The sequence below is a fragment of the Rousettus aegyptiacus genome, unplaced genomic scaffold (assembly GCF_014176215.1).
Source record: "Rousettus aegyptiacus isolate mRouAeg1 unplaced genomic scaffold, mRouAeg1.p scaffold_m13_p_1, whole genome shotgun sequence".
NCBI classification, from domain to species: Eukaryota; Metazoa; Chordata; class Mammalia; order Chiroptera; family Pteropodidae; genus Rousettus; species Rousettus aegyptiacus.
In genome coordinates, this window is record NW_023416284.1 from 30,341,896 (window position 1) to 30,369,084 (window position 27,189).

Consider the following 27,189-nt stretch of genomic DNA (forward strand, 5'->3'; position numbering starts at 1 on the left):
TGTTGCTTGCAAATCTATTTTTCCATTCGGATGGTTGTCTCTTTACCTTGTTTACGGTTTCTTTTGCTGTGTAGAAGCTTTTCAGTTTGATGTAGTCCCATTCATTTATTTTTGCTTTTACTTCCTTTGCCTTTGATGACCTACGAATCTTGACCTGCTGTGCTACTGCCTGCTTTGGTCTCCTCCCTTTACTGAATGCCCACATCATGGCCATGTGGGCCTCGGGCAGCACTCGGAACACTGGATGCTTCACACCTCCCGCCCTTTGCTCACTGTGCTTGCTCTGCCTGGAATGCTCTTCCTATGTCTCCACCTCAAGACCTCCCACTTATCCAAGGCAAGGGTAGTGGTCTTCCTAAAACTATCAGGTGTGTTAAAAGGGCTTCTTTATGCTTCTGTACATGCTCGAAAGCAGGGACTGTGTCTTTTTTTTTTTTTTTTTTTTTACAAGCTCTGGCCAGTTTTATTTAAAAATTTGCATGACTTACTCTTCACCAGTCTGTTCTGGCATGCTTCTAATGATGTCAGAATCACCTGGATCAATGATAGCCAATTTTCACACTCTGAAGTATTTTCCACACAGTGTGCCCAATTCGGTCTTATTGCTACTGTAGGGACGAACACCAGTCTTGGCCAATGTGGCATAGTACTTTATTTTGGATTTCCTCAAGGCTGGGCATTTGTTGGTGAAGATGACCAGTTTTGCTTTGACTTGACTGATCATTTTCAGAGTCTGCTTATACCCCAGCATGTGCTTTTCACTTTCATAACAAGTTGGAGCATAGAGTTGATCGACCCCAGCAACTTTTTTGTCTCCTTTGAAGCCACCGTCTTCCTGCCTTAGGTACAGGACGGCCCCCAGCTTAGAACATACAGAGGACAGGACAGGAAGTTTAAAACCCAGAGGCCCAAATGGCGACCTGCTGGGCTCTCCAAGCTGCCTAAAGCTCAGCCAGTGGACCCCACTTGACTGTGTCCTAATAATAGGATCTAATATCTATTAGGCTGTGGAGTTGATAATCCATTCTCTCATTAGAAAAAAAACGAGCATCATTAGTTCCATTTTATAGATGGGGAAACTGAAGTTCAGAGAAGGTTGCTGATTTTTCTAAGGCTAACGACTTGAACAGAGAAGACTTGAAACCACATGCCTGGTTTCAAACTTAGTGTACTTTCCTCATATACTTTCCTCATTTGCACAGTTAGCCTCTGGGTGCACTGAAGAACATGTACTAAACACTGTCTGGGTCCAGGTTCTTTGCTAGGTGACCATATACACTGGAAACAGAAACAACGTCCACACTCAGTGCTCCTTTGCTGGTGTCTGTTTACAGGAGGTGTCTGACATGTCCCTGTCCACCCTTCCTCTCCTTAGGGTTGTGATATTGGAGTTCAGGACACAGCCAGGGGACCTGTCATCGTCTCTTTCAAATACCATCTTTTAGGATCTTCCTAGGGCTCCAGCTTGTTGAGAGCCTTTGAGATCCTGCCAATGTTGCCTACTCTTTCTGCTCTGCCTCCCAGCTTGACCACCCACAAGTCTGAGCACTGGACCTGTCCAACTTCATCCAAGTCATCAAGAAATATATGGATTAGGATCAATAAATATATGAGCCAATGAAAGAGCACTGGGGTGTGTCACTCAAGATCACCCACCAAGGCAAACTGATCTGTTGCACACTTAAGAGATAGCCACACTATTAAGTCCTGAGCCTGGGTGAGTCCTCTCAAGTTTCCCACACGCGCATTGGGAGTGGTGACCATGGGTGCCCTAGGCGGGTGAGGCTACTTGGCATTAGGGCCCTGTGGAGTTTGCTCTTGTGTCCAGCACATAGCTCATACTGAGTGTGGTGCCTCATACTCAGTGGGTACCCAGCAAAGGCTTGTCGAATGGAAGAATGGGTGACTTGTTATTAATGAACCCATTGTGGCCTGTTCTGATTACTTACTTCTCTAGTCCCCACAAGAAATTTCCTAGTCTGTTCCTGTCTTCAGCCCTTTTCATATTTATCTATCTGCTAACATGATCTTGATTAGTGACCATAGGACAGATAACTCCTAGTTTATAGTCGACCTGTGGCTTTCTCCTGGTCTGCAAGTCCAGACTTATCCAGCCACTTCCTCCATCTCCCTACTCTCTTCATTCCTCCAATAAATCTATTAAACTCCTTCCACAGTGTACTCAGGGTAAACAATCAGAAACAGTTCCTGCGTGATTGGAGCGTTCTTTCTTCTAGCAAAGAGACACCAAATACATAATTACAAAAAAATGAAAACAAAAACAAAACCCAAAAAACAAAAAACCCCACTTGTTAGAAGTGCAGTAAAGCAGAAACACTGCTTTATTTATTTTACGAGAGTAAATCAAGTAGGACCCGATGCAGCCTGGGGTTTCAGGGAAAGCTTCTGAAGAAAGTGACATTTAAGCCAAGAGCTGCATTATCATGGAAGCCAAAAATGAATGTATTTCAAGAAGGGTGGACATGAAGCTTCAAATGCTACTGATTTAACTTAAAGAAGATCCTTGGGATAATTGGGACATAAAGCAGACTGGATTGGGTAGAGAAGTGAGTGAAAGGCAAGCAAGTAAAGGTAGCAAGTGTAGAGAACTTGAAAAGCTTGGCTAGGAAAGGGAAGAAAGATGTAACGATAGTAGCTATGAAAGATGTAGATATGAGGGAATTTTCTTTTTTTTTTTTTTTGAGATAAGGGAGAGTTAAGAATCTTAAATGCTGCTGGAAAGGAACCAGTAGAGATACGTAGAGGTAAAGGGGGAATGGAGGGCTCAACCCATCTATCGCTCCTCCATTTAAGAAATATCATTGAGCACCTGCCATGTATCAGACACTTTGAAAAAGGCTGACAAGGCTCTGGCTTTTTGAAATTTATTTTCTAAGGAAGGAGGCAAGAAATAAGTAAATAGGATAATTTCAGCTACTGGTGTGAAGAAGAGATAAAATGGGATGATGTGGTAATAAAGGGATGCAACTCGAGAAAAGGTGACATAACAAGGCCAGGGTACTGTGGAGGCGATGCAGGTGCCATATGGCCCAGGGGAGCTGAGCCATCAGGGTTCCATGAGGGAGGTGCGGGAGGGAGGAAGTGGTCAAAACAGGAGGAAGGACACGTGCTGACAAGGAGAGCTAGTTCCAGAGGCCCCTTGGAGGTGACAAAGTCAGAATGTCAGAGTGCGGATGACTTTGGATTTACCCTTTAGATTGTGACCAACAGGCCAATTGCTGACTTCACTCCTCAGGTGCTTAGACTCAACATTACCAACCACAAACCCTTCTCCTTCCCACCAAATCTGCTGCTTCTGACTTCCCAGTCTTGAGGGTGGAGTCACAGCCTTAGTTGTGACAGCTCGCTCCTCTCTCCCTGTCTGAGACAGAGGACTGGGCTGAAACATCCAAGAAGAGTGAAAGGGCTCAGAAACCCAGTCCCTCCTGCCCTTCCACTTCACAACTTCCCTTCCCCTTCTCCAGGAAGTTGCCTTCACTTCCTCACATTTCCTAACCCCAGACTCCTTTCCTTTGCCCTCCTTGCCCTTAGGGAACCCCTGGTCCAAGGAGAAAATGGATGAGTCCGGAAAGGAGAATCAATAGACTGAGAGGCTGGAATTCCAGGGTCAAGAGTGTGGCCTTGCTTTGGGAGTCAGAAATGAAAGCCCAGCTAGGATGGCAGGAGCAGGGGTGAGGGTTATGCCTGACCAATGTAGTCCTTGTATCATCTCCTCTGGAGTGCATGCCTCTTGAACACTGCTTGTTTAATCAGATGTCCCTTCCTTTCTTCTCTGCCTGGGCCCCAAACACCCCCTAGAGTGAGCTGCTAATGCTGGGCACACATGGCCCATTCAGTCAATCTCCATGTGGCCTGTGAGCCATGTTAAGGGGGTTGGCGATTATTCTGAAATCAACAGGAAACCTTAGGTGTAACCCATCAGGAACTGGCAGGGATCAGACTAGTGTGCTGGGGGTCTGAGGGGTGGGATGGGGCAAGATGAGAAGGAGGTGCTATCAGAGCCTGGCTACCTGCCTACCTATAGGCTTGTCTCTGTTGAACCCTTTTTCTCTGCATGAGACAGGAATGTTTGTCCCCAGGAAGTCCACATAGGAGTAAGAACCAGCTGGGAGGAGATTGTGTTCTTCCACACCCAGGACCATGGCTCCAGTCCCTTGGGGCCTCGGATATGGGAGGGTGCTCTAACAGTGTAGCTGACAAATAAGTAAGAAGTGACCTCGAAGAAGCAGTTGATGCAGCCACATAGGGGCCCTTGGATGGCTTGGCTATCTTACTTCCTGGTGGGGCTACTCCTACTTACTCTGATGGGGCTGCCCCACTTCTCTGGCAGAATGCTTCAGCAAGGAACAAGATCCCCAGGGCACAGAAGTGTAGGGAGGGGGCACTCCAGCAAATGGCAGTCCTAGCACAGCGTCTCTGGCAGCAAGTGAGTGACTATCAATCCCCGCAGCCCCCAGCCTCAATTCAACAGGTAGACATAACGCCTGCTCAGGACATAGCCCTCCCATTGCCCCACCTCCTTCAGAAGGCAGAGAGCCCTGGTAGACAGTCCCCCACCTCAGCTCTCTCTCCATGCTAGTTCTTTGTGGTGTTGTCAGTTCTTCTCCATCTATGTCCTTGGATGTCCTTGAGGTTGGGGGCAGTGTGTTTGCTCTGTTTTCCCAGTGCCTGGCTCAGTAACATGATGGGTATTCACTGGGCTATTTGTTCAAATAAAATAAACTGACAAAGGAATTGGAGGCAGGAGGCCAGATCTCTTTAAGCTCCTGAGCACCCCCAAACCCCACTGAGACAGGAACCCTGGTCTATACAGTTTCCCTCCCATCCCCCACACCATCAGCTTCTGCGAACGTTTGCTGAGCACCCAATGGAAGCAAAACACAGGGGATCACTAGGTCTCCTTGTCAGCACATGTCCTTCCTCCTCTTTGGACCACTTCCTCCCTCCCACACCTCCCACATGGAACCCTGATGGCTCAGCTCCCCTGGGCCATATGGCACCTGCATCGCCTCCACAGTACCCTGGGCCTTGTTATGTCAACTTTTCTCGAGTCACATCCCTTCATTATCACATTGCCCCATTTTATCTCTTCTTCACACTTACCAGTAGGTCACTAAAGGGTCCTCCCAGAGAGCTAAGTGACTTTAAAGGGAGCTTTGACAGTCTGGATAGGGATATTGGCATTGAGACAGCCATTGTGTCTGGGCTAGGATTCTCAGGTGAAGTGACTGAGTCATAGATAGGTATGTTGGCAAAGCTGGCCTGGAGTGGCAGAGAGAAGGACGGGAAGGAAGGCCAAGGAGACAATCTCACTGTGCCTGGGGCATGTGATAGCCACCTTCTGGGCCTTGAGCTGTCTGACTGTTCAAGGAGAGTTAAGCTGATGGTTTCTTAGAGTCCCTAACTTGACTTCCCAGCAGGGCAGTCCAGGGAGTTGAGGTTGGGGAGAGTGCCTGAGGGGTTGTCCCTATGCTCTGGAGTTCCTGAGTGTCCTCTGCCATCCCTTGGACGGTGATTGATGGCCCCAAAGGGCAGCTTCTCTGCCTGAGCTGCTGCAGTTCCTGAGAATGTGTATTAATATTAATTGGGGCTAATTAGTTGGATAAATCAATCTGCCCCCAGAGAGCGGCTGCCCCTTCGTGGTTGATGTGGAGGAAACCAGGGCTAATGGGGCTGCTGTGGTGAATCAGCATGATGGAGAGGATTCCTGTGTGCGAGTGGAGGCCCCATCTGTTGTGCGGTGGTGTGTTTAGGTTCTTTTACTACCAACATCAGGGTATGCCTGTGTGTACTTCCTGTTGGCATGTTATTACATGTTTCTTGGGTGCGTGCCAGGCTGTGTGCTGCTTGTATTTGGTTCTGTGCCTGTGGTATGTGTACCTGGCTGGGTGTGTATGTGTCACGTTAATGTTTGGAGTGTATACATCTAGAGATGTGTGGCTGATTTGGCTCTGAATGTTTGGTTGAGTATGTACGTGTGTGGTTCTGTATGGTATATGTGTGGGCATCTGGAACATGTAGCTATTGGGCTGGGTACCTGGTGGGGCTGTGTGTGTCTGGGTTGGCTGGAGGCATGAAAGAAATTCAGGTTGAGGTCACCCACAGAGTCTTTGTCCTCCCTTCAAGGTTACAGGCCTTTTGGCTCTCAGTACCTTATTCTCTCCGCAACAAAGCTATACAGATCTGTCCTGGGCACCTTCCTAGTCAGGCCATTCCTCTACCAGGGATATCCTCAAGGCCTCAGGTATCTAGCTTTAAGTCCCAAGGAGGTGGGAAGTTGAAACATTGGTCAAACACTAGCAGGGTTCAAATAAATCCAATTCAGTTCAGTTTAGCAAAAATTTCACCAAGGTCTTCTCTGGCTCTTCCCTTCTGCTAGACCCTAGGGACAGATTCATTATAAAGACGAATCTGACATCTGACTCAAAATTGCCTTAAAGATACTCTTAATCTGGGTGGGGTGTAGTGGAAACAGAGCTGTGTTAACCATGATGGGAGATAGCTGAGCTGAGCATGGTGAAGGCTAGATGCCCATGGAGCTGTGGAACTCTGCAGAAGGGGTGATTTGCTCTGTCTGGAGCAGGTCATATGGGAAAGGTTTCAAAGAGAGGGGGTGTTGGAGCTGAGCCTTACAGGATATTATAGGAGTTTTCCAAAAGGAGGAAAGAACAGGATAGGCTGCCCCAGACAGAAAAGCCTGAGATAAGGCAGTATTTCTACAAAACACACAGAAAAGATTTGCAGGGTCCACTGTGGTAAACAGACAAGCTGCTCATGGCCAAAGGCTGCTGTCAGGAGGCTTTGGTCACCTCAGGGGGAAACTGGCTGCCCTGAGCATTGAGATGTTTTACAATAGTAGACATATTTAATCACCACTTTGGCAATATTAATAATAAATTAATTTACTAAAAGCTTTCAAATATATTTTATTTGATTTTCAAACCATAATGGGAGGCAGCACCAGTTGGGTGCTGAGAAGGTCAGCTGTTCATGGAGCTATGGGACTTGACAGGAGTGGGTGATTTGTTCTAAGCAACTAAACAATCAAAACAACTTAAAATTGATATAACTTGAGGCTCAATTTTTATTATAATTTTTATTTTTCAATTACAGTTGACATACAATACTATATTAATTTAAGGTGTACAACATAGTGATTAGAAATTTATATAACTTTTGAAGTGCTCACCCCAATAAATATAGTACTCATCCAACATCGCACATAATTATTACAATATTATTGACTATATTCCCTGTGCTGTACTTTACATCCCCATGACTATTTTGCAACTACCAATTGTTATGCCCGACTAGTATCTCCACGAACCATCAAGAAGCCGACACCGATGCAAGAGCAAGAGGGAGTTTATTTCAGACTCGAGTGTGGACCGCAGTCCGCACACCGATGCAGCAGTGAGTTGGTGGCGGTCCCGAACATGGGGCTTCAGGGATATTTGAAGGGAAAAATCATAAGCATGGGGAGCGATGTCTTGGTGTTACAGGATTGGTACAATGAGCTTGTCACTTAGCAGGTTTGGCCGGTTGATGGTGCTAAGGAACAAGGTGGGGAATTTTGAGAGTTACTTTCCATAGTTGCTCTGATTGGCTGAGTCTAGGGTGGGGTGATCGTCTCGCTATCTGCAGCTTTTCTGGAAACTGGCCTGTGCTTAAAATGGAGTCTTATACCTAAGATGGAGTCATTTTGGTTGTTCACAATTTGTACTTCTTAATCCCTTCCCCATTTCCACCTGTCCCCCCTACTCCTTTCCCATCTGGCAACCATCAAATTGTCTGCTTTATCTATGAATTTGTTTCTTTTGTCTGTTTGTTTATTTTGTTTTTTAGATTCCGCGTATACATGAAATCATATGGAATTAGTCTTTCTCTGTTTGACTTATTTCACTTAGCATAATACGCTGTAGGTCCATCCATGTTGTTGCATATGATAAGATTTCGTTTTCTTTTATAGCTGAGTCATATTTCATTTTATGTATGTACCACCTCTTCTTTATTCATTCACCCATTGATGGACACCCAGCTTGCTTCCATATCTTGTCTATTGCAAATAATGCTGCAATGAATGTATGGAGGTATATGTCTTTTTGAATTAGTATTTTGGGTTTCTTCAGATAAATATCAGAAATAAAATTATTGGGTTTTTCATTGTCTCTTGTTATCATCTTTCTTTTAAAGTCTATTTTATCTGGTATAAGTATTGCTACCCAGTTTTTTATTTCATTTCAATTTTCGTGAAATATCTTTTTCCATCCCTTTACTGTCAGTCAGTGTGTGTCTTTTGATCTGAAGTGAGTCTTTTGTAGGCAGCATATGTAAAGGTCTTATTTTCTTATCCATGCAGCCACTCAGTGTCTTTTGACTGGAGCATTAAATCCATTTATTTTAAAAGTAATTGTCGATAGATATGTAGTTATTGCCATTTTATTATTCATTTTTATCTCTTCCCTCCTCCTCATCCTCCTCCTCATTCTCCTCCTCTTTCCTCTCTTCCTTCTCCTTTTTCTTCCCCTTCCTGTTTCTCTTCTTGTCCCTTTAACATTTCTTATAATACTGGTTTGGTGGCGACAAACTCCTTTTTTTTGTCTGGCGCTTTCTTACCTATCCTTCAATTCTAAATGACAGCTTTGCCGGGTAGAGTAATCTTAGTTATACTTCCTTGTTTTTCATCACTTTAAATATTTCATGATAATCCCTTCTGGCCTGCAAAGTTTCTGTTGATAAATCAGCTGACGGTCTTATGGGAGCTCCCCTGTAGATAACTAACTGCTTTTCTCTTGCTGTTTTTAAGATTCTCTCTTTGAATTTAACCTTTGGCATTTTAATTATGATGTGTCTTGATGTGGGCCTCTTTGAATTTAGCTTGTTTGGGACTCTCTGTGCCTCCTGGGCTTGTATGTCTATTTCCTTTACTAGATGAGGAAATTTTTCAGTCATTATTTCTTAAAATAGGTTTTCAGTTCCTTGCACTCTCTCTTCTCCTTCTGGTACGCCTATAATGCAAATGCTAGTATGCTTGATGTTGTCCCGGAAGCCCCTTAAACTGTTCTCATTTTATTGGATTCTTTTCCCTTGTTGCTGTTCTGATTGTGTGTTTTCTGCTACCTTGTTTTCCTAATCACTGATCTGATCCTCTGCTTCATCCAAACTCCGTTATCTCATCTAATGTATTCTTCATTTCAGTTATTATATTCTTTATTTATGACAGGTTATTTTTTGTTTTCCCTCTTTTTCAATGTTTCCTATCTGTTTATTGAAGTTCTCACTGAGATCATCTATTCTTCCCCTAAGTTCATTGAGCATCTTTATAACCAGTGTTTTGAACTCTGCATCTGGTGGGTTGCTTAATTCCATTTTGTTTAGTTGTTTTTCTGGAGTTTTATCTTGTTCTTTTATTTGGGACATATTTCTTTGTCTCCTCATTTTGGCTGTCTCTCTGTGTTTGTTTCTATGTATTAGGTAGAGCCACTATGTCTCTCAGTCTTGATAGAGTGTTTTCATGTAGTAAGTGTCCCCTGGGGCCAATGATGCAGTCTCTCTGGTCACTTGAGCTAGATGCTCCAGGTGTGTCGCTTATGTGGGTTATAGTTGAGCCTTGATTGCTGTTGGCACACTAATGGGAAGGATTGACCTTCAGGATGATTGGTTGTGAGGACTGGCTGTGACTACAGTGGAGGAGCTGTTGTGCAGGGGCTGACCCTATAGAGCAGGATTTGCTTTAGCAGGGCTCTGGAGCCTGTCAAATCTGGCCTTTGGGTATGCAGTTTGTGGAGGTGGTTGGGCAGTGCTCTAGTGTGGTCTGAAGCTGGTAATCAGGTGTGTTGGTTCTGGAACCTCTTGGGAGGTGCTCTGGTATAGGCCAAAGTCAGCCATTGTCTGTGCCCTAACCAGTGCTACTGGTTTGAGCTACAAAGTGATCTGCAAATGGTTGCCACTATGCTGGGCTTTGAGGTGCCTAGGAGAGGTAAAGCTGTGAACTGTGGCTGACTGGTACTAATGCTGGGCTTGGGGCTGCTTAGCAAGATGTATGGAATGTGCTGAGGCCAAATGCTGCTTGTTTGGGGTCTGTAAACCTTTAAGAGATTTTAGGAAAGTCTACAGCATGAGCCAAAATTGGCTATTTGTATGGAAAAGACACTAGAAGTGGCTTGGATGGGCTTGCAAGTTATGTGGGGGCAGAGGTTCAGGGAGTCACCAGGGAGAGGTGAACAGTGTTAGCTAGTTTGATGGAGACTCATACATGGCACCTGCCTGTGCATGCAAGCTGGGTAGTGGGAGGGCTCAACAAAGTAACAATGACTTATGCCAGCACCTCTCTCTGAGAGAAAGCTACTCCTCTAGCCCTTTCCTTGAAGCTAGACAATACAGTTTCTCCTTGTCTGTTCCTGGTACCTTTAGAGCTGCTGCCCCAGCACTGAAGCTCAGAGCAAGTGAGCCCATCAGTGAGCCAAATTGGCTATTTGTATGGAAAAGACATTGCACAGGCCCTTTAAGAGGAGTGCCTGAGACTCCAGCCACCCTCTGTCTCAGATACGATCTCTGCTAGTTTTCACAGGCAGAGTTATAGTGTTTTCTCTTCTCAGAACTGAAACCCTAGTTGGGGAGCCTGGTTTGGGGCTGGGACTCCTTACCCCTCAAGGGGGACCTCTAAAGCCTTAGAGATAGCTATTCTTATTTTTAACTGCCATATTTGGGTGTGAGACCAGCCTGTTCCACATCACCGCCTCTCCTATCAATCTCAAAGTGGCTTCCTCTGTATATCCTTAGTTATAAGATTTTGTTCAGCTATACTTCAGGTGATTTTGAATGATGATTGTTCTTTAATTTAGTTGTAATTTTGAGGTGGTCATGGGAGGAGGTGAGTATAGTGTTTACATACTCTGCCAACTTCCTGGAAGCAAGGCTCAATTCTTTAATCAAATTTTTCTAATAATTTTCAAATAATTTTTTGATTTTTAGAAAATTTGTGGGGATCTTTTGATAGAGCTATCATCTTTTGAAGATGTCCCTCTCTTTTAAAGCTCTCCCAATAAACCGACAGTCATTAGGTCACTTGTAGTCTCATTAAGCAGTGACTTTCTCTCAACATAAACGATCTCGTTCCTTGGGTTGAGTCCTGCTCAGTTTCTGCTGAACCACTAGCACCGGTTCACACTCACAATTTGCTAGCTCTTCTAATGCCCTCTGAGATTTTATACAGTCAAGCATCTCTGTAGATAACTAACTCATAAATATTGTTATGAGAGTGTCATAATAAATTACTTTGATCCTAGTCTTACAAGCTTCACGTACAGTTGTATAACACATTAGTTTAGTTAAGAGTGTGGTAGTTAAGAGAGTCATGGGCTGCCTGTATTTAAATCCTGACTCTGACGCTTACATTTTAAATAACTTTTCTGTCCCTTAACTTCCTCATGTCTACAGTGGGGTGATGATTACAATTATAGTACACAAGTAAGTTAACAAATGTTTACAGTGGTTCCTGGGTACATAGCAAGCACTATCTACCTAATAGTTTCACTTTAGTAATAAGCCTAATATTGTCCTTGCTGAGTGGGCATTTAGTGAGTTTCAATGAATTTGATCTATCAGATGAAAGTGACACTCAACAGGGTTAGTGAAAAGGCATTGGTGGGCTCTTGAAAGCCTCCCCATCTCCCCTCCAGGTGACTGTCATACTAGCAGAGGAGCAGTCCCAGCAGAGACCTGCAGAGGCCCACATTAATATCCTGTGGCCTGCTCACTCCACCTTTCTTCAGCTCCCTGAGAAGCTGCCATTTCCATAAGTGGCCATACAAGAACTACCACAGGGGAGCAGTTTAGAAGGACGCTGGATACTTTTCCACAGGGGTACCACCAGGGGTGTCATCTCTCTATGTAGGTATATAGGAATTGGAGCTCACATACAGTGTTGGTGATATATCTGTGAACTGGCAAGTGCTCGAGCAGTCTCTGGTAAGGCCTGCTCACCAGAGATAATCACAGGCTGTCCCTCCATAGTCCCTAAGGGAATCAGAGACTGTGTCTAAAGGGTCCCTACTGGGCTGAGCATTAACTCTTTACTTGCTAGACTGTGATGAGAGGGTGGAATCCTGGGGAGTACCTGGAACAGCTGGAGTGGTAGGGTACTAGGGAAATGGCATTTTGCTAAGCGACTCAAAAGGATTTCAATATTTTTGCCACAGTGCAGTTGTTGAGGTGCATTCTAGGTGAATGCCCACTATGTCTGGGCCCTCCTGAAAGACCTTGTGGCACATAGACTGGAGAGTTCTGGGCCGAGGCACTAAGATGGCAAAATGGCACAGTGAGTACAGAGATTGGACACTGTGGCTACAGAAGCAGTAAAAGGAGGGAGGCAGAAAAAGAGGTCGGTGAAAGGGACCGACACAGCCAGGGAAGGGGCCTAGTGCAATGCCTTGCACCCAGGAAGTGCTTCATCAATGATCTTCCCTCCCCAAGAGCCATTAGAGGGTAAAGGTGAAGGTAGAGACGACCTGGGTTTGGGCAAGAGAGTTAACCTCTCTGTGAGTCAGCTGCCTTCATTGGTGAAAGGAAAATGATAATAGGAACACCTATCCAAAGGTTTTTGTGAAAATTTAATGAATTGGTGCAAACGAAGTACTTGACATGGTTTCCAGCCACAGAGTGAGTACTCGATAAATGTGAATATTGGTGTATTTAAATATAAACACATGTTATACAGTTGTGGTGAAAGCCTTGTAAACCATACTGAAGAGAATGGTGTTGCAACTGTATTTTGAAGGCAATTGGGATGCATGGTCAGATTTAGGATATATATATTTAGGTGATGATCTTAAAAGCATCACCTGGGCTATAGTGAGGGGGTTCAGCTGGGCGGGGGGTAGGGACCGGAGGCAGGGAGACCAGTGAGTTGGCTGTTGAGAAAACTGAGGGGCAGAGAATATTCTAGGCAGGAAGGAGGCCAGGGAGTCAGTGGTGGGAGATATGAAGGAGGCAGAACCATCTGCATGGCTATGAGGATGGTCACTAGAGCCCTGCCTTTTGCCGTGGATCCAGCCTCTGCTTTGCGTCTATAGGCAAATAGTTCTCTGTGCCTCAGGGTCTCAGCTGGGGCCAAGGAGGATAAAGGGAAGACAGCTTCACCTTCTTGAATGCTTGCTGTGTGCTGGGTCCTTGTCATGTCATGTTTACTCCTGATAGGAGTCCTGAGGGGCTAGTGTCAGGCTTCCCCCCATTCCCTGGGCTCAGAGCAGTTGGGGCTTGGAGCAGGTTGGGGGCCTGTTTGTGGTCACCCTGCTCAGCTGACTAATGATTGACTTTTAGTCTTTTCTGCTCTGAGGGCACCTGGGCTATATTAGGGAAAGGGACCTGTCCTGGGTTACCCAGCTGACCGTGGTGTGGTCAAGGCTGGGTCCCAGCTCTCCTGCCACCCATATTAGATTCTTGTCCTTCCCCAAGGTAAGATCAGCAAGAACCAGGGGACTGGATAAGAAAAAAGGTGAGATGCAGGGGTGCCCTTCTAAAGGCAAACCACATATATCTGAACTTCGTTTGTATAAGCCCTGAGTCCCAAGATATGCATATAGAATCACTCCCACTCCAATTGTGCCCCTTCTGAATAGCAACAGGCTCTGGGCTGGGCATTGGGGAGGCAGAGACAAAAGAGAATATTTGTGCCCTGTAGGGCTTTCATGCCAACCTGGAGACAGACCAGAAAATAGCTTTAATGCTAAGGATAAGCACAGGGACATGTACCTGAGCACGTGGATGTATGTGCAACTGTGTGTCCAATGGACTGTGTGGGGTTTGATGTTGAGTGTGTGGGAATGGGCTTGACTGGATCAGTCTTTGGTACCTGCCTGCCTCAGCCCATCTCCACAGGAGCAAGTCTTGGACCCTAAGCCCATCCTGGAGCTGCCCCTGGTGAAGCTGGCCCAGGAGCTGAAGACTGAAGAGCTGAGTCTGGAGAGTATCCTCTATGGCTCCTTAGAGGAAATGAGGGTCAGGGCCCATGGGTCAGGACCCCAACCTAGCTCTGGTCTGGAGTGGAGGATGTCTCTCCTGTCATTGTTCTACTTAGAGGAGTTTTGGGGCAGGTGTAACTCTGGTGCTGCAGCTAGCTTGGGAGGAGGCGCATGCCACAGTTATCTGTCACTTTCATTCTGCTGAGTCAGGGTGCAGGAAGGAGCTGGAGTATCCTGTTCCTAGCCTCACCATGAGGCCTTATCTGATTTCCCTCAATGTCGCTCAGGTACTGAGGTGTACTCGGAGGTGAACTGTCTAATGGTTTTCCTGGGGGAATGTGGGGAGTGCAGACGCTGAAGAAGACCAAGAAGAATGAGAGAGGCTTTTTGTATGGGGTCCCCATTAGCCTCGAGGACCTTTATGGCTGCATGGTTAGCTCTGGGGTGTACATGCAATTGTGTACATATATGTGTGTGAGCCTGCGAGCATCTGAGTGTGTGACATGGGGCAAGTTACTTAATTTGGGATGCACAGCTAAAAAGTGGCCAACTGGAACCGAATACAGCAGTCTAGATCCCAAACCCAAATTCTTAACTACCGTGTTCTTCTACTGTTCATGAATCCCCCTAAGGGTACAGTTCTTTTGTCACAGAAGGCATGAGAATGGATATGAGTGGGGGTGAAGTGGGGAATGAGAGTCTGTCCACTAGGTAATTCCACCCTGATCCCCATGGGCTGGAGTTAATGTCACTTCATTTCAGGGACATGACTCTACATGTGGCCTGGCCCAGTTCCTGGAGAAGCCAGCAGCCAAGGACAGGGTCATTGTGAAAGTGCTGAAGGTTCAGGGAGCTATTCTCTTCATTAAGACCAACATCCCCCAGATCCTATTCAGGTCTCTGAAGTAGGCAGGCTGAGGCTGGGGCTGGGCGCTGGGCTGAAACAGAAACTTAAAGTCCTGATTCAGAACTGAGGGTGAGGCGTGAGCCACTCATGCAAACCTCAAGGCCTGCAGTTCTTGGGCAACTCTTTCTACCCTCTGAGTCTTAATTTCCTCATCGTGTGTGGGCTCCATGGTTTCTACAGGTCCTCAGGCTCTGAGGTGCTGAAAGATTACACCTCTGCTTCTATCCCAGCTTCTGTCTCTAATTGTTCTTCTCATCCTCTGCTCTCCCTCCCTCCCCACTCAGCCTTTAGTGTATCCATTTTTGTGAGGAAGCTGTTCTCAGTTCTGACCTCAGAGCTGTGGGCTCCTTGCTCCTTATTTTAGGAGGTGTAATTAATTGGTATCTGCTCTGGATCTTTCCTGTAGCAGCCCCTCACCTCAGCCAAAAGGGAGGCCAGCAGGTCTCAGCCCCAGGGAGGAGCTCATGAGCCTAAGCAGCCCTAGAGTTGACTCCTGAGGGTTGTAGGCCACTGTTTGCAGAAAGGGCTGTCTTTTCCAGTTAAACCTACATCTACCAGCCTCTTTTCTTCTGCTTTCTTCAGCTTCGAATGCAGCAACCCCAGCCTATGCACAGACTCGGAACTCTCTGAACTTAAAGAAGATCCCTGGGGGCTCCTTGGGTGGGGGTTGAAGGAGCTCTGCTGAGAGAAGAGGCTTCCATCCCGGGCAGGGGTACTGACACAGCTGGCAGCATCCATATACCAGCCAGCTTTTGCAGTGTCTATGGCCTCCAGACCGCAGGATACTTCCTCAGGTATACAGTGCTCATGCTGGGAGTCGGGAGAAGGTAGGCTCAGCCCAGCCTAGAGGCACTAAGGGTGTGGGGGAGCAAAGGGGCCTGATCTACACATTAACTCTTATTCACTCTGCTTAGTACTAGGGGAAGTGGGTGAAGATAGGAGAGCTTCAAATAACTCTTACCTCCGCCACAGCTAAACATACCATGTTTGGAACAGATGGCAGTGGAATGGACTTTCTACTCATTCATTAATTCACTATTCCTTAATTCACTCATCTGTATATCTATCCATTTACCTACACTTTCACTTATTCATTCGTCAATCCATCCATTTATCTATCCATCTATTCATCCTTTATCCATTTATCCACACATGAAGTCATCATCCCAGTCTCTACCCATCATGTCACCATTCATCTACCATTTAATTTATTTAACAAATATTAAATGTTTACTTTGTGCCAGATACTGTATATGAGGTACTTGGGATACATTAATGAACAAAATGGACAAATACCCCAGCCCTTGAAAACCTTATACACATTCTTTCTTTCATTCATTTATTCATTCTTTTATCCATTCATCTTGTCCATCTAACCACTCATCTACCTATCCACCTATCAATTCATATGTCTCCATTCATTCATCCATTTATCTATCCATCCATATATTTTTAGCAAATATGATTTTTATCATTAGATGTACTATTATTTCACACTTATAAAACTGATGGTAAATAAGAATGTAACATCTTTTAACAGAAATCCATTTAGAAATATTTAGATTTAATTTTTACAGTGCATTTTTTAATGGGTCAGCTACAAAGTTTATAATAAATAGTAGTTGCCATATATTAAAAAATAATATTAGTTGCAGATAATTTTTAGAATCAAGTCAATTTTTATACCAGTTTAGTTTACTTCCTTTCATAACATCCTGTTTATCTCCTTCATTGTATTTGTTAAATTATAATAATTGATTAATCATGTAAATTTGATATAACGACTTTCCTGTTACATTCTGAACTCCATGAGGGCTGGGATAATTTCTTATTCTCTATGCTATACTTAATATTTAGCCCAACACTGAAAACATAGACATGGTCAATAAAGATGTACTTCAGGAATAAATGGCTGAATCATCAGCACCAGGGATGGGCAAACCGAGGCTCAAATCCAGACGGCTGCTTGCTTTTTATAGCACTCAGTCTTTTCTGTCTTTAAATGAATCTCCTTTTCAAATGGTTATCTAAATAACTAAATAGTAACCTCAACTTTCCTGTTGGCCCATAAATTCTAAAACATTTGCTACCCAGCCCCGAAAAAAAAGTTTTCTGACTCTGATTGAGACCAGCACCATTCCATAGAACTCTCGCAATGATGGAACTATCCCATATCTGTGCTGTACAAATAGCATAGCCACAGGACACATACGGCTATTGAGCACATACAATTTGCCATATTTTTAATAATAATTCCATCTAACCTGCATTCTTCCATGCATTTATCCATCCATCTGCCCATCTGTCAGCCCCACTCTGAGTACCTGCCCTCTGGTGACTTGTATACTGGGGACACAGAGCACTGTCAGACCTGGCCCCGGCTCCTGTCGTGCTCTTAGACATAAACATGACTTAGTCAGAAAGTGATTGGTGCTCTAAGAGAGGGTCAAAGATTTTCTTTAACAGAGATTTATTAAAAGCCTAGACTTTAAACTTTAAGAGGCAGGGCAAGGAAGGGGAAAGCTTCCTGGAGAAGGTGGCACTTGAGTTTGGTTTTGAAGGATGGACATGCAGAGATGATGCTGAATCTAGGAGGGTGTAACTGTGATCAACTTACTTTGCCTGGAGCAATATGTGTGCATGGAAGGGCTAGAAAAGGAAGCTGTGGAAGTTGATACTTTAGAGCCTTGAAGGGCAGTCAAAGAGATCAGACTTTATGCTATGGGCAGTAGGGAGTCATGGAAGAGTTGAAGCAGCTCCTATTCCTGTGTGTTGAGCCCTGGGGCAGAGGGTACATTGGCTGGGTACTCAAGTCTCCTTGGCAACCACGCCATTCCTTTCAGGTCATGAATTGGCTCTGGGTGTAATTGCCTCTGCCGTGAAGGGCAAGAAATCAGGTAAGCTTCTATCTGTCCCTGTGGCCATATTATTCAAAGACAAACCTGCCAGCCTTTCTCCCAAAAACATTTAACTCAGTCCCTATCTCAGACAGATCAGCCCCACTGATGATGAAAGTATCTGGGAGAAAGGAAGGCATGGCTCCCACCTGGCCTCCCTTAGTCCACTGACTCTTGCCCCACTGAGAAGTGCTTCCTGTTATCTAGCTTTAATCTCTCCTACTGGTCTCTTGATGTTCTGCCTCGGTTGAGATTTTTCTTCTAGGCACCAGAGCTACTTTGGCCATTTGACCAATTCTTCACTTGTCTTTAATCCCTGACCCAGAATGGCCCTAGGAACTCTTCCTTTCACCCTGATCAAGGCCCCAAGCCCTACCTTCTGAGGCCAAGGAGTGGGGATCCCCAGAGCAGAAAGGATGAGAAGTGTCTGCCCCTCTCTCCTCTTCTCTGTGTAGTGACCACAGTGGCTAGCCCCATGGCCCGGGATGTGGATAGTCTGTGCTATGCCTGCGAGCCCTGCTGAGTGAACACATGCACAGACTAGACCCCACTGTGCCCCCCATGCCCTGCAGGGAGGAGGTGAGCTGGGTGGGTGATCATGCCTAAAAGGCTCCTTCCTCTTCCCTCCCCTTGTTCTTCATTGACCTGTCTGTCACCTGACCATCCTCTCTGAAGATCTCCCTTCCCAGCCCAAGGTACAGTGAGCAAGAAGCTCACATGCTCAGTCATGTTCAACTCCCTACACACGTGCTGATACAATAAACCTGTGGTCATTGTCTATCGTCAATTATTTGCCTCTATTGATCTCTCCATCCTCGTCTTCTCCTGAAAGGTTTTTTAAAAAATAAATTTTATTAAATTTATTGAGGTGACATCAGTTAACAAAATTTTATAAGTTTTAAGTGTACCATTCTATAATACATCATCTGTATGTTATATTGTGTGTTCACCATCCAAAGTTAAATCTCCATCTGTCAACATATATTTGACCTCCTTTACCCTCTTCTACCACCTCCCTTTCCCCTTTCACTTTGGTAACCACCATACTGTCATCTGTGTCTGCAGGATGCACATGTTCTAGGGGTGGCGGTGGTGGGAACAGAAGTATTTCTTTGAGTCTGACCTCCTTCCATGGCTTATCTATGGAGAGGGAGTTGGGTGGGTGTGGGGGTCAGTTGATCACTGAAAAAACTGTAACTGACAAGATATTTGTCTGTTGTTCCTCAGTAAGGGGGACATTGTGGACCCCTGCATTAAGGGATTGGTTAACATTCTTTGCTTACCAGACCTACTCAAGTGTTTCTTGGCCTGGATCCTGAAGTACATATTGAGTGTGGGCCCAGAATGCAGAGGGATTCAGAGTCGGGAGGGGCCCAGAGAGGAAGGGGCTCAGAGAGGGGGACTGACTTGGATGGGGTAGGGTCAGAAAGGAGGATGAAGTCCAGAGAATAGTGGTAGCTCAGAGAGAGCTGCAAAGGACAGAGGAAATGAAAGAGGGGGATGGGGGCCTGAAGAGAAGATGCTCTCTGAGAGGGGGAGGGCATCTCAGAGAGAGAAAGGGGTTTCAGAAAGTGGAAAGAGGATTTAGAGAGGGGTGGTGGGTCTCAGGAGGGATAAAGGAGGCTCAGGGCTTAGTAAGGGGCTGGGGGCTTGTGGAGGAGCAGAGGGCTCCTTGTCAGTGTACTGAGCAGAGTTGTTCTTGTTAGACCCCTGTCCTGGGCAGGCTGGTATTGCCCTGTGGTTTCAGAAGTTGGTGTCCCCCTCTCTCCCCACCTCTAGGAGCTCTGAATTAGCCAGAGGTTCAAAGAGATTCACGGAGTGGGGTGAGTGGTCAAGTTTCCTCAGGTTCAGCTTACAAGGGTTTTCCATGGGGTAGTGGTAATTGACAGAGGGGCATGTAGTTAGAATTGTCATCCACTGGGGAGAGGGCTATTTAGACTTTGGGATCTAATTAGGGTTTTGGGGTCATGCCTGACACTGGGTTAAATTTAGACTTTCGAGTGGGATTAGGATTGGGCCTGATTTGGGCTAAGGTTTGATTTGGAGTTAAGCTCTGAGTTGAGGCTAGAATTGGGTTAGGTTGGGGTAAAGGTTGGGTCTGTGTTGAGGTGAGATTTGGGGTGGGGTTGAAGTTGGGTTGAGTTAGGGCTGGGGTTAAGGTTGGAACTGGGGGGGGAATGTGGTTGAGAGAGGATTCTGGTTTGGGCTTGGGCTTGCTGTTGGGGTGGCCTGGAGGGGCTTGGAGTCGAGGTGTTGGTTAGAATTGGGACTAGAGTAGCCTGAGGGCTGCCTTGGGGACTCACAGGTTAGAGAAAGAACCTGTAGTTTTGGGGGGAGCATGTGTGTTCCTGTGGCTGGAGGTAATGGTGGGACATTGACCAGAAGATGTGTACTCTTGGGAACTTTGGACGGGCAAGGTGTCTTGGCCAGGGGACAAGACACGGGATCATTCTCAGCCCATCAGCTGATTTGCAGCTTGCACTGCGGCCAGGCCCTGCCTCTTGGGTTTTATGTCCCATTTATATAAAAGAGGGTCCTCCCGTGCTGATCTTTGGATTTCACAGTGTCTTCCTCATTTCCCAGGACACCCAAAAAACTGTGGGAGCAGCACACAGCAGTAGAGGTGATGTGTGCCTGACAAACCTCAAGGGACTGCCAGAGCAGGGGCAGCAGAGACCTGGGTGGGGACGAAATTTGCCAGACAGGGGTAGAGTCTGGTCCTGGCCTGCAGGGGAGGCCTGACTGGACCTGGATAGGAAAGCTTGGTGATCTAGAAGGTTAATCTAGTCCATTTCCCTGGGTCCAGGACAATATGTTGTTCCCAAATCACTGCAATCTGAGATTCCCCTTCTCATCCCTTCGCTTTAGCCCCTGGGAAGGCCCCGACTCTCCCAATATCTTAGTCTACATCTTTTATCTTGAGAATTCTTCCTTGTGTCTAACCCAATTCAGCCTGGCAGCACCTGACCTTGTCCTGCAAACAGTGACCTCTGCCAGTCTTACCTTTCCTGCTCCTCTTGTCCCTGCAGGAATATCAGCAAGAGTTCACAGCCAGGTAGAGGGCGTTGGATCTGGACGTGCTGCTGGCACCAGCTCTGGGCCCTGCATTCTATATAGGCCATTACAGTGACACATCAGGCGAGAGGGCACTGGGTGCTGGGGGAGTGGCCGAGACTGGGAGTCCAGGACTTCCGAGTCCTGCCACAGCCTCTGCGGCCTTGACTTTTGTTTCCAATCACTTTTAAAAATATTATTCTTAAATTGAGATAAAATTCAAATAATATAAATTCACCATTTTAAAGTATACAATTCAATGGTTTTTAGTATATTTGGAATGTCGTGCAACCACTACTGATTCCAGAACACTTCCATCATCCCGAAAAGAAACCTCGTACCTGTTAGCAGACACTCTCAATTTCCATTCACTTTCTTTTAAATTTTATTTTGTTGTTAGTTGCAGGAACAGTACATTGGTTAGACATAGTTTATAAAATAATCCCCCTAATTGCTCCATCTCTCCTCTGGCTCTCCGCCTAGCCATTACATTAATGCTGACTGCATTCCCTGTGCTGTGCTCCCCATCCCTGTGACCGTCTATCGATTAGTAATTTTTACTTCCTTAACCCTTCACCCTGTTCTCCCAGCCCCCCAAGCCCCCTCCCCTCTGGCCACTACCAGACTGTCCTGTATATTTGAGTCTGTTTTTGATTAGTTCGTTCTTTCTGTTCCTTATGTTCTGCATATAAGTGAAATCATATGGTATTTATCTTTCTCTGACTTATTTCACCCAGCACATCTTTGCGAATGGTAGAATTTCATTTTTTTTAATGGATGAGTAATATTCCATTGTATATATGAACCATAGTATCTTTATCCAATCATCTGTTGATGGGCATTTAGGTTACTTCCATATCTTGACAATTGTAAATAGTGCTGCCATGAACATACTGATGCATAATAGATCTTTACAAATTGTTGTTTTGGTTTTCTTTGGATAAATGCCCAGAAGCACAATCGCTGGGTCAAAAGGTATATCTGTTTTTAATTTTTTGAAGGACCTCCAGACTGTTTTCCATAGTGGCTGTACCAATTTACAATCCCACCAACAGTGTATGAGGGTTCCCTTTTCTCCACATCCTCATCAACACTTGTTCTTTGATTTATTTAAAATTAGTTTCAGGCATACAATACATTGGTTAGACATTTATATAGTTTATGAAATGATTCCCCTGATTACTTACCTATCTGTCTCTACATGTAGCCATTATAGTACTACTGACTACATTCCTTATGCCATTTTCCACATCCCCGTGACCAACTTTTAGCTATTAATTTGTTCCTCTTTAACCCTTCACCTCTTTCTCCCAGCTCCACAAACCCCGCCTCCCCTCTGGCTGTCACCAGATTGTCCTATATATTCATGAGTTTGTTTTTGATTAGTTTGTTCTTTTTGTTCCTTAGATTCCACATGTAAGTTAAATTATATGGTATTTACTTTTAAAATGAAATTTTTTGAAGTACAGATGCTCCTTGATTTAAGATGGGGTTATATTCTTATAAACCCATTGTAAATTGAAAATATCTCAGCTGAAAATACATTTAACCTGGTGAATATCATAGCTTAGTCTAGCTGGTTTCTATGGAGTGCATATCACTTTTGGACTCCTAAAGCTTAAAAATCCTAAGTCAAACATGGTAAGTTGGGGACCATCTGTATAATTTACATGCAATAAAATTCACCATTTTTCAGAGTACAAATTGATAAATTTTAACAAATGTATATAGTCATATAACCACCACCATAATCAAAATATAGAAGATTTTCATCACCCACCAAATTTCTCTCATGTCTATTTGTAATTCACCCTGCCCCTATTCCCCCATGACCACTGATCCTTCTGTCACTATAGTAATGCCTTTTCTAGGGTTTTATATACATGGAATCATAAGGTGTGATACTTTTGTGTCTGGCTCCTTTCACTTAGCATATCCATTCACTCTTAACATGCTTTCTGCTTCCCCACTTCTAAAAGAGTGTTCAGTCCAACCCACCTGAAACACAGGCCTCAGTATAAGACAATGGCTGAGGCTTGCTGGGTTCCATGCCCAGCACAGGTGCAAGTCTCAGAGGTGATGTCAATGCAGTATGAAGACCCACCTACAGCCTGGAATCCTCTCCCCTGGATTTCCACACAATGGCTGCCCAAAGGCACATTCCAAACCTGGCTGTACTCTGATGTCCTCTGTTGACATCGCTGCTACTTCTCTGATGCTCACTCCCTGCAAACAGGTGGCTGCTGCACTGTAGCTGCCTTTTCAAATTAGGGTTGCATTGCACACCCAAGCCATCTCGGAGTCCAGTTTATTGGACAGCAAGGGCTGAATCCTCTGCCACCCACTAGTTGTGTAGCCTGTAAAAACGGGTCTGCCAACTTGATTTCCTTACTTGTACACAGGAAATAGTAAACCCTAACTCACAGGGGCGGAGAAGATCCAAAGAATCAGCGATGCGGAGAGGCCAGCACAGTGCCTGGCACTGAGTAAGGCATGGACAATGATCATTCTCCCTCCTTCCATGGAGGGGAAAAGCCGGAGGCAGTTGTCAGGCTGACTCCTGTCTCTGAACCCGCCATTGGGATCCCAGAGGGCTGCAGCTCCGAGAAAGACCCCGAGGGGGCGCTAACCCCCACATTTTCCCCAAATGAGTCTTTCTGAGCTGATGACTTTCCGGGCTTGCCTGGGTCTTCCTACAGAAAACCACTCCTACAGAAGCCTGTGCAATGTGCTGAATTGCCCTGTCGGCTTGGTGTAGGTCACCAGCGAGACACTACAGGACAAGGAGGAACTGGTCTTCTACAAGGGATACTGCAGAGATAGGGAGGACAGAAATTTCCAGAAGGTCAATTTTCCTCTTCTTGTCTCTCTCCCTAGGAGCATAGACCAGGATTGGTTCTTGCTTCAATCCCAGGGGACAAGTGGGGGCAGGGCGAGTTGGGGCCAGACACATCTAGTGTTTACCCTTTATCACTACTGCTACACTGTCACCTCATCCTGAGGACATACCATTTGACCAAGTCAGCCTCTGTCTTTGCCAAGGGGGAGAATGCAAAAACAGTGGTCTTCTTGATAACTCTGTAGAGAAAATTGATTCCAGAGGCATGTAGGGTGGAGCAGGACGTAGGTCCCTAGGTAAGAGCTTACTGTGTAGTTGGATAGGACACTGCCCCTCTCTAGGTCTCATTTCTTTGCCAGAAAAAAAAGGGGGGGAGATTAAAAAATCTACGTGGCAGAATAATGTTAAAGGTCAAATTAAAAAAAGTGAAGCAATTAGTATAAGGCTTTGTATGTAGGAAGTGTTCAATACATACTACTATTACTCATTCAGAGGTGGCTTAACAAAAGGAAATATTTCCATGGGCCTGCTTAATGCAGGGTCTAAAATAACCCTGACTTAGGTGAAAGAGAGAATAGGAGAGGGAAAGAGAGACTGACTCTGAAAATTAGATATTAAGTAACTTGTTTTTTCTGGAAATTGATTCATACTGGAACTGCTGACCTGAATTGTGACAAAATAACAATAATGTACTATATAACATGTCTTGGTTTCTTACCTGTTCCAGAAGCTATTTAAAAGTGATTTTATACACACACACACACACACACACACACACACACACACATAATCATTAAATCCCATAATGGTCCTGTGAGGTTTTGCGAATGAGCAAAGGGAGGTACAGACAGGTTAAGGGACTTGACCAAAGCCACACAGCTAGTTGAAGTGGAGGAGGTGGGACTTGTCATGTGACCTGGCTCCACAAAGACCAATAAGGGCTGGTATGATGTCATCATCATAAAGCAATGAAAACCTATTTGAATTCCTACAGGTATGTTTAGATCTCATGGCAGGGACTCAGCTCAGCCCCCATGTTCCTGGGCCTGTGTTTGGAGTCAAGGCATTCCTTTCACTGCAGAAGTGTAACCAGGCTCTGGATTGGGGACTTGCACATTCTTTGTTCCTTTGCTAAGAACATTGGGCAGATATTTGGTTTTATATTTTATCATTATAGTCAGCTCTCTGCACGAGGACCAATTTTTACATCTTAACCCTGGAGAATTGTAGACAAATGAAGTTAAAACAGTTTTTCCAGGTTTCGCCAAGAGCTGAGGAAGCCTGAAACTCTGAAATCCAAGACATTTCTACCTTAATATAGATTGGAGATGAGATATTTGGTTTAACACATACCTACGGGTGGTGAGGAAGGCTGGGCAAGGGGCCTGTGAACAGGAAGCCTGATCTACAGACACTCTTGCAGGTGGCGGGAGGATCCGTGGGACTTCCATGGCTATGCGTTGTTTTGCTATTGGAAGAGGAGATGTGTCTTCAGTTCATGAAGGAGGTGGAGATTTTGGCCAAGAACTAGGAAGGACCCAAGTGATGGGCCATTTCTTCTCCTGGAGACCTTCCTATATCCTCATCTAAGTCTGCTACTGATGCCCTTTCTTTTTTATGAATACCATATCTGCTTCCTATCTCCTCTTGGAAGTCCTCCAGATTCCTTTACTCTGTAGTCCCTCTTCCTTCTGGGTGTTCAGTTCATGGACTCAGATCAGCTTAAAATGGGGAGCAGGGTGAAGGGCTCAATAAACATTTTTGACTGACCGACCTTGTGGTCTCTGATCTAGGTGCAGCTGTAGCGTCCTGGTGGCCTTCTGCTTCCAGCTGTTCTCCTCCAGCTCAGTCCCCCAGGTGCCATCCCAGATTGCAGCAAAGAGGAATGATACCTAAACTGAGGGGCTGGAAACCTGGGTCCAAGTCCTGGTTCTTCCACTAGCTTGCTGTGTGATGCTGGGCAAATTACTTCCTCTCTCTGGATCTTTGTTTTCTCATCTACGTGTTGAGAAGGTTAGATTTGATGACTTGACCATTCTGTGGGCTGTGATTCCTAGGCACTTCCCTGATTGCGAATTTGCCATAGCTCCCACTGCCATCTAGAAAAAGTAACAGGGGGCAAAGCTGAGGGAATAAAGCCCAGCCAGAGCAAACCCTGGGTAGGGACCCAGACTTCAGCTCGCAGTCTAGTGCTTTGCCCATAAAGTACTAATTTCTTGGCCTAACATTCAGAATCTTCTAGATCCTCCACAGTGTCCTCTGCTTTGACTCTTCTATAGCACAGCCTCCCTCAGTCCCTCAAAGTGGAGCCTTCTTGCCCATACACGTACACCTTGTGCTTCTGCCTCTGTGCCCCTGTGCATACTATTCCCTCCACCCAAACATCATCACTATCTTCTCTGTCCTTCAAGCCCTGTATCAAATGTCACTTCCTCAGAAACTCTTCTTTGATCCTTCCAAGTCCCCCCATGACCTTTCCCTTCATCTGAATTATTTTGAGGTCCTCCTCCATCAAAACTTCCCCTTCCTATCCCATTCTTTTCCATAGCCTTACTTCCAGTCAACTAGGCAAACTAATGAACTCATTCTTCCTTCTGCTTAATAGCACAAACCTTCTGAAAAATAATATCTCTGTGCAAAGGAGTGGAATTCATCCATCCATCCATCCATCCATCCATCCATCCATCCACCCATCCTACATTTGTTGAGTACCTCCTCTGAACACAAATAATATAATTTCAGCCATAAAAAGGACTGAATTTAATTAAGATGAAGACCCCAGGAGTTATACCAGAAGGGCAGCCCTGAATTCACAAATTCACATACAATATAAGAAACCATTTGGGGTGTCCTGGTGCAGGCTGGACAGGGATATTGCTGACATCACTGTGGCCTCCACTTCTATTTAGGCTCTAACACAGAGTCTAAAACCTTTGCTTGGAAAGGAGCCTCGTGTTTTTCCCTCAATCAGGGTTAGTGGGTCTCCTACTCTGTCCTCTGTTCCCCTTTAGAAAGAGGTCTAATAGGTTCAGAGAAGCGGTGAGCACATAGGTTTTCTACTTCAAGTGCCTCTTGCCTCTTCTCCCTTCCTCTTACTGGCTGTAACAGTCTGGGGGCACCAGGGGGCAGCATTGAGCTTCACACCGCCCAGACATGAATGTACCTTAGGCTTTCAGATCCACTGTGACCAGGACTTCCCAGTCCTTGCTTGTCTTAACTCCTTCATGCAGATGGGAAAACTAGAGAGTGGGGAGACAGACATAAGGGGACACAGAAATAATCTGGGTGCTTTGACTTTGGGTTAAACATTTGCGGATTTTAGGAGACAGGGGACAGAATTCTATTTTTGGCTGAAATTAGGCTTACTCCCCAAACCCCAGCTTCAGCTCACGCATTGACCTCTAACTTCTCGCTTCCTCCCAGCACCGTCTTTGGGTGGAATCTATCCCTGGTCTGTGTGACTGTGGGCAGGTTCTTGACTTGCTCTCTGAGGCCCTTGGGTGGGTGGGT

The 27,189-nt window shown here is 45.4% G+C and overlaps 2 pseudogenes; one reads left to right on the plus strand and one right to left on the minus strand.

Moving 5' to 3' along the window:
- Positions 1-484: 484 nt before the first annotated feature.
- LOC107517878 lies at positions 485-4,163 on the minus strand (annotated as a pseudogene).
- Positions 4,164-4,277: 114 nt separating this feature from the next.
- Positions 4,278-25,210, plus strand: LOC118611381 (annotated as a pseudogene).
- The last annotated feature ends 1,979 nt before the right edge of the window (positions 25,211-27,189 follow it).